Source organism: Heliconius melpomene, chromosome 15 (assembly GCF_056956725.1).
Source record: "Heliconius melpomene rosina isolate 202511_hmr_F chromosome 15, ASM5695672v1, whole genome shotgun sequence".
Lineage (NCBI taxonomy): Eukaryota > Metazoa > Arthropoda > Insecta > Lepidoptera > Nymphalidae > Heliconius > Heliconius melpomene.
Genome location: NC_140403.1, coordinates 9,335,724 through 9,343,931, shown reverse-complemented (window position 1 = coordinate 9,343,931; position 8,208 = coordinate 9,335,724).

Below are 8,208 nucleotides of genomic sequence, written 5' to 3'. Positions count from 1 at the left end.
TCAAAAAATCCTTGCTGCGAAACGCGCCTCGCGACGTTATGCTTATACAAGCGAGTCCGCCGCGCCCGCCTGCTTTACACGCATCGGTGGTTCAGTGGTAGAATGCTCGCCTGCCACGCGGGCAGCCCGGGTTCAATTCCCGGCCGATGCATTCTATTTAATTTTCGTCACAGGCAGCCACGTAGTGCTTGCTTTTCATCAAAGACAGAATACCCTCTTCAGCATTAACCACAAGCTCGAAAAAAAAAAACCCGCCTGCCTTTATAGCAACGAAGATTTAGATGCGTTTGCACGTATTGGATAATTCGAGTTGAATGTATTATTTAATGTCATTTAACTATCTAAAAATAGTAATTTAAATATATTTTAATAAGTACTTGAAAAGATTAGTATCACAGATATAAAATTACGGTACCTACTAAAAAATCCTTGCTGTGTAAAACAATTGGAAAATCCTTATTGAAACTACGAAAATGCGGGTTGCATTAGGGTTTAATTAATTTTCACATTATCTTAAGTGATTTGCAAACATACATTATATGAATAATCCAGTAGTAAAAGCGGGCGAAGCCGCAATAGGGTCGCTAGTTAACTATATGTCTTAACTTTCCAAGTCTTTGCCAAGTTATTCTTAACTTAATAAAATATTCAAATTGTAGATTTAATGGTTGTTTCATAAAAACTTTTTCACAATTTTAGGATGATATTCACATTTAGAGGCCGTCGTAGCGTAGGGGAATAGCGTGAGACTGAAAACGTGACGGTTGTCAATTCGATTCCCACTCGGGGAAATGGTATATATATAATATTTTCATTTCCTCGCTCTGATAGTTCGACCATTCAACACGCAATACCTCCAGAATTCGAGGGAAAATGGAACTGAGTGAACTTAGTGAATGGAGGTTCCATTAACGTTACAACCGCTGCCCCCCACCTTCATCATAGTTTGCGCCCTATGGTGAAGGTGACTTTGCACCAGTTTGCTGGACATGACTACATGAGGGTTTGCTCTGAACAATATTCTCGGATATTTATGCCTGATGGATTATGCCTTTCTTTACCACCGCTGCCTCTAACTCCAGCTACACCTTTATCATCTTTCCGTTTCCTTTTTCTTTCTGACATTCCTATAGTTGGTGTGGCATCAAAGGTGGTTCAAGGGCACTGCTTGGGCCTACATTTGAACCTAACCACTAAGATCCTACATTATTATTCTTAATATTATTCTTCAAATAAAAAAATACAAAAAAAGCCACTAGTACGAGTAGGTCAGTAGTGTTCACGGTACACGGAGCGTTGGGCATACACTGAACCAAAAATTATTCACTACTGAATAGCATTCACGTTTCGTACTACAATGTAATGTTAACGCATTACGCTTTGCAATTTTTTTGAATCAAAATGAGGATTGTTTTTTTATGATTTAGTGCCAAAAAGTAGAAAAATACATAATCACTATTCTATGCTATCCTACTAATATTATAAATGTGTATGTTTGGGAAGATGGATGTTTGTTCCACTTTTACTCAAAAACTACTGAAAGGATTTAGATGAAACTTTACAGTAATATAGTTCATACATCATAAAAACACAGGCTATAATTTATATAACCATTTTGAATAATTTGGGTATAATATAAAAATAACTTTAAGCGGGCGATGCCTCTCACTCACTGGTATTTATACTGTCACAGCAAAATTTTAGTCTCTTAGTGTTTATTATGACCTTTTGAAGCTACGCTACGGCAAGCTTTGTACTACATAGATAATGAAGGAAAGAAAGGCATGCGTTTAAACCTTAAAATGTAAAATCTCGTTTTTTTTCATTTACAGTTCCTAACCTACCTACATGTTAAATTTCTTCCTCAGTTTACTTTACTTAAAAATATTATTATATACCTATATTATTTACACATTTTTTATAGTTATTTTATTTATAATATTCCACAAAATTATTAAGACATAAAATATTTATTTTTATAAGATTTCATACTAAAGTTTATTTTTCATTGTGAAACATGGACCGAAAATATTATATCGTCGTGCCAAATTCTATACATAACGCTAAATAACTGTAAATATACGAGTACTATATATTTATTTATAATAACGAAATAGGTTAATATTTAATAATATAACTTTTTTTTTATTTGTTTGTAGATTAATGGTATATTACTAAATCAATTTTAATAAAAAAAATCCTATTGAGTTTTTTTTTATGGTTGACCTATCTCAGGTCTAAGGCAAGGTGACTTTTCTATTATTTAGTAGTTTAGACGTTTAAAAATTATATAATTATACCTCTTTTATGTTTTCTACATTTCGATGAAAACGTAGAGCTTAAGAAATGATGAGATACACATAATGACAGGTTCTAGCCAGGATGTACGGTGAGAATAAAGAAGAACGTGGTCAGCTGACTTGGGCACGTCGAAAGAATGAGTGATGAAAGAATGGCAAAAAAGATTTATGATGGAAAAGTGGTAAGAGAGGTAGAGCACACTCTACAGCTGAAGTCACAACTTCAGCTGACCTTCGAAAACACAATATCAATGATACTGGAGGAAGGTCACGTAAAAAGCGTGAGGATCCCCCGGAGGGGGAGAGAGAAAGAGAAAGAGAGAAAAAAATATTTTTGCCTCCTCGGAATATAACGTACATGCAAGATAAAACTGAAATGAATTGTCGAAACAATGGAATATTCTAGCAAATTTATTATTTTACGAAATAATTGAAATTTATATGTTTGCTTCGACAAAGAGGCAGAAAAATTGTTATTTCTAAGTATGGCTTAATTAGACTTTGGAATTATTCTTCTTCAATTATTCTGTTCTTCACAAAACAAACAATATTATATTTTTTCAGTATTATTATTTATATCTAATGGAATTTTAATTGTAATTTTATAAGTCAAGTTATATAAAGCCGTCATGGCACAGCGCCATAGCTTTTATACCGCAAACGACGGTCACCGGTTCGATTTCTTTACTTACCTTCGGTAACTTAACCTAATTCGCTATGGATACAGTGTGAGGTTAAAAAAGCTTTGAAATATAAATAATATTAAATTAATATAATTTAGTGTGTCCACAATATAATGGCTGCGCAGATTTGATTTTACAATTTTTATTACATCCAATTATTTTCAAGCCGAGTGACCAATGCGCAAAAGTTCATAAAACCTAACTTCTTAGAGCGGCCACGACTTGCTGACCGTACTATACATTGTTTTAGTAATATACACAAATATATGTAATAAATAGTTTTTGTGTGTCTACATTTTCTTTACTCGTGCTCGTCCACCTTCGATGTATAGTCAATTTTTAGCACTATAAAATTGTTCTGTGATACATGTGTTTATTGTTTTGTATATTAAAATAAACATTATGATCATTGGGTGTCACTTTAATGGCGAATAAACGTACGTAATAATTTGTGTTGTTTCATTTTGTTTCTAGCGTTTGCAGGGTGTGGAGTCGATTATTGTTTGAAGTAAATATTTTTAGTATGTAAAAGATAATAAATTACGTAAGTCGTAGTTGTCTTTAAATGAAAAAAACGTATTAGACAGGCTTGGTGCAGTGGGATGATCTGGTAGATAAAGAGCAGCGTTGAGTTACGCCACTAACCGTAGATGGATTCGAATCCGCGCCTCATGAGGTTGAGGCTGTACAAGGACAGATACTCCATAACTTCTAGAAAAATGACTATGGCACGGTTCACGGCAATCATATACTACCTGAAGTATACCCAAGAAGATAGATTTTTCTAAGTACGATCCAAACGTCATTAAAAAACGAAAGAAAAAGGTAAAAGAAAACCTCAATTTTAGTCCGGCTCGAGTACCAGGGGAACATAAAGTAATAGGAGCTCTAAATAAAGGACGGTTTTTTTTCGTGTACGTCAAACGTCGCTAAGTTATTCCATTTTTATTTTATAAAGTAAAGAATAAAAAAATTTACTTATAATAAATATAAGGTCGTCGTATCGATTCTCGTGTGTTCGATTCTCACTAGGGCGAAATTAATTTTTCATATTTATGACCGAAACCGGGGAAAGAAGTGTCTTATTAACTCTAGGTTCCTTCTGCTATAACGTGAAGCAAGAAATGAAACGTAAAATGAGGAACACATTATTTTAACACTACGGTTACACTGACTACTATGCTACGCAGTAAAACCATAACCTTTCCTTTGCAGTTGGGTAAAAAGCACGAATCCTAAAAAAATATAAAAAAAGATACTGTAATAATTTATATTTCAAATATTTAACACCGTTTTCTTATACAGGGTGAGTCATATTGAACTTTCCGGTTTTGGAAGGACGTTGCACGAAGAAGGGAAGGAGTAGAAGGGTGGGGATGGTGTCATTAGACGCGCCATGACATGCAGTTTTAGTGTGAGCAATGGCTTGGTCGGGACAACATCGTGCGTTCGTAGTTGAAGAGTTTATTAAAAATGGCGGCTCCGTGATCACAACACAGCGTGCGTTCCGTTTACATTTTGCTATTGGTCGACGTGATCCCATTCCCACTGGACCAACAATCAGAAATTGGGTATCAAATTTTAGAGCAACATCATCAGCATTAAAAACAAGACCACAAGGCCGAATTAGGACGTCAACGTCAGCGGAAAACGTGGATAGAGTGCGGGCTTCAATTCAACAATCCCCTCGGCGTTCTGTTCGGAAACATGCCGCTTCACTAGGATTATCTTTCAGTAGTGTCCGCAGAATACTGCATAGAGACCTTAAATTTCACCCATACAAGATTCAGGTAGTGCAAGAATTAACAGTTAGAGACTTAGACACACGAACAAATTTATGCCGCGACATTCAGCAGATCCCCCGCACTGCTGTTTTGATCTTCAGTGATGAGGCATATTTTCACCTCGCCGGAACTGTCAACAAACAGAATTTTCGATACTGGGCTGAGAATAACCCACGAAACCTACACGAACGACCACTTCACAGCCCTCGAGTGACAGTGTGGTGCGCTATTGCAGAGTTTGGCTTCAGCAGTGTGTGGTCAATGGAGGTAGACATTTACAGGATATCATTTTTAAAACCAACTAAATTAAAACTGCATGTTATGTGCTTTCAAACAATAAAATAATTTTTACTGCATGTCGCTTTGTTTTTAATACACACCTTATTGAAATCGGAAAGTTCAATATGACTCACCCTGTATAGAACATAATTGCCGCGTAGCGTTACACAAGCGTAAAGCTAGGTGCCCCAGATATGAAATTTTATTAAACTAGAAAAATAAGCATCATTATAGTGCCTTGATTAAATTCTCTCACTTTGCCTAAATTATAAATTCAAATATACATTGAATCATAGAATAAGGCGGAAAGTCTGTCCGGTGGGAATAGAGGGTCCTAAGATTAGGTTCCCAGGTTCCCTCTGCCTAACCTACTGTATGCTCTACACCTGCTACGTACACTTCCATTTCCCATATTTCGTTAAATTCTTAATGGATTGGGCGATGAGTAACGCAACCTACCACCACGCGGTGTTCGTTACCAGAGCGAGGTAATAAAAAGTATAATATTTAATTCCACCTAATGGGAATCGAATCTGTAACTGTCGTGTTTATTGTCGTCCTAGAGCCTCTACGCCACGGCAGCCTTAACACTCGGCCTCCGCTCTTATTTTAAATGGATATGTAATTTTGTTTCATCCACTCACATATACAAAGATATTAGAAAATTTTACTAGGTTTTCTCTGTTATTTTCATAAAATTCTAGGAATACATGCAAATTATAATAAAATATGGAATCTACGTAGACGCTCTCATAAGCAAGTATCTAATAATATTATACATATACATATATTGTATATAGTCTATCGTTGTACACATAGCCTATTTTGGAATAAAATTATATGGAATCTTCGAATGACTGAGACCTGGCTTAATAAACATGATAGTGAAAAATGTTTGACGAAATATTATTCTTTATAATTATTTAGATTTTTCACTTCCACAACGATCTTAAGGTTCGAGTAAATTAAAAATGTAAAAAAAAAATTTTTTTTTATCATTAACAAGATTTATTTTGAACAATTAATGGGCAAGTAACTCGTAAATAAATATTTAAACGTTTTTTTTTCAGCTTCACATTGTATCCTCATATAGCAGGGTAGGCAAAGGGAACCTAACGTTAACGCCAAATTTTTAAATAGCGTCCGAAATGACTACATTTTTTGTTACCTCCTTTAGCTTTAATGGAAATCGAACTCAGTACCTTGTCGATATACTCGTATACTCATATTTCGTAACCAAACTAATGAAATGGCTTCATTAAAAAACAACATTCATCACCCACCTACGAGTACATTTATACAGCGTGCTCTTAATTGTCCCACATTGAAGCGCATCGATACGCAAAATCTGACAAATTGTATTGCGCCACACATCCTGCCAATTACGTTTGACACTCGGCATTCGAGAACACGCTGTATACGCGAATTTTGCAACATAACAACTTTCCATATAAAATTGATTTTTTTGGTAGTAATTATAATTGGTTTTGATATTTTTTTAATGTTTTTGTATCTTATCCTATGTTAGTATTAATTATTTATTAATATATAACTTCTAAAAAGAAGCCACTACTTTTAAAAATTATATAGTTATATCTTATATTGCTTTAATTATCACAAGCCTGATTTATTTATGTACAATAACGATATCTATACTAATATTATAAAGCTGAAAAAAATGTTTGGTTGAATGTCAGAATCTCAGGAACTAGGTTCGAATGAAAAACATCATTTTTTTGCTGACTAGTCCATCTGTGATTATATTTATCAAGGAAGGCCTCATTACCAGAGCGAATAAAATTAAAATATTAAATATTACATTCCTTCGAGTGGGAATCGAACCCATAAACGTGATGCCCCTGCGATAGATGTGTATAACATACTCGTAGGTACCATGTAACTATATATAAATATATTTTTAAAATTTACAGCTAACGGCTACAGCATGTCTTACAAGTACCTTGTACGTGTAAACGTGTGAGGTTTGATCGCTTATGCTGGGAGAGGAATGCGATGTAGATGCGATATAGCTACTGAACTACTTTTGGTTTTGGATTCTGTTTGTTATTGAAGTTATATTAAGTGTGTCTTATATAAATTTAATATTTGATACTGATAATATAGTAATAGATCAGAATTTATTAAAAGCAAATAAATCCGCTTCACGCAGTATCCTGCACTCAGCAGAGTAGGTAGAGGGAACCTAATATTAAGATACTCCTTTCTTCATTTTTCGCCGAATACGATCTTATGTATTTATTTGTAATATTTTAACCACACTAAGAATAGAAAAGTATTTAAAAAAAAAACGTATATTTTTGTACATAGCTGGATTTGAACCCGCACCTTGAACTAAAACTATTCTATAGTTCCAGAATAGTGGTACCAACATTAATATAATATGACATATCTTACGGCTGGCCGGCTACAGGCGAGTTGGCACGTTTTCGATTCTATTTAAAATCGCTGAATTGTTAATAAATAGATCCTTTAGAGCATGACAAGGTAACTGTGGATTCGATGCGATTATAATTTTATATCTGTTCTAATAGAAACAAATAATAAATAAAATCTTGATTTTTGTTCCTTTTTCAAGATCTTTTTTCTATCATTCGGGATGTACCTACATAGCGGGGTATGGATAGGGAACCTAGTGTTAAGACAGTCCATACCCTACTTTCCACCTAATGCTGTGCCTCTGTTCCACTACAGTCTCGATATCTGGAGGTATATTTCAGAATGAATAGGTTCTTTTTAATTTTCAGGCTTTGTTAAAACAATTAAACTCATTTTAAAAGTTTTTACGACATTTTATACAAAAATATTACGTTTCAATTTAAATATTCAATTTCACACGTTGTTTTCATATAGTGCTATAAAATATAGTCCACCTCGTTAAAGTTATACAATTTAATAAAATATTTATGCAAACATATCACAGGGGTATCGAATGTTGCTTGATTTTGTTAGCAAATATATTATTGTTTGTAAATGGTTGTTTTGTTTACATACTATAAATTAAAAATTTATATAAATATATGAAATGAATATATAATATATAACACAGAGACCGTTTAAGCTTAAAGCTTAGGTTGAAGTTCGGTTTCGTGGTAAAAAATAGCCAAGTGAAATAATGAACTTAAATTATATCTAGAGGGAGCA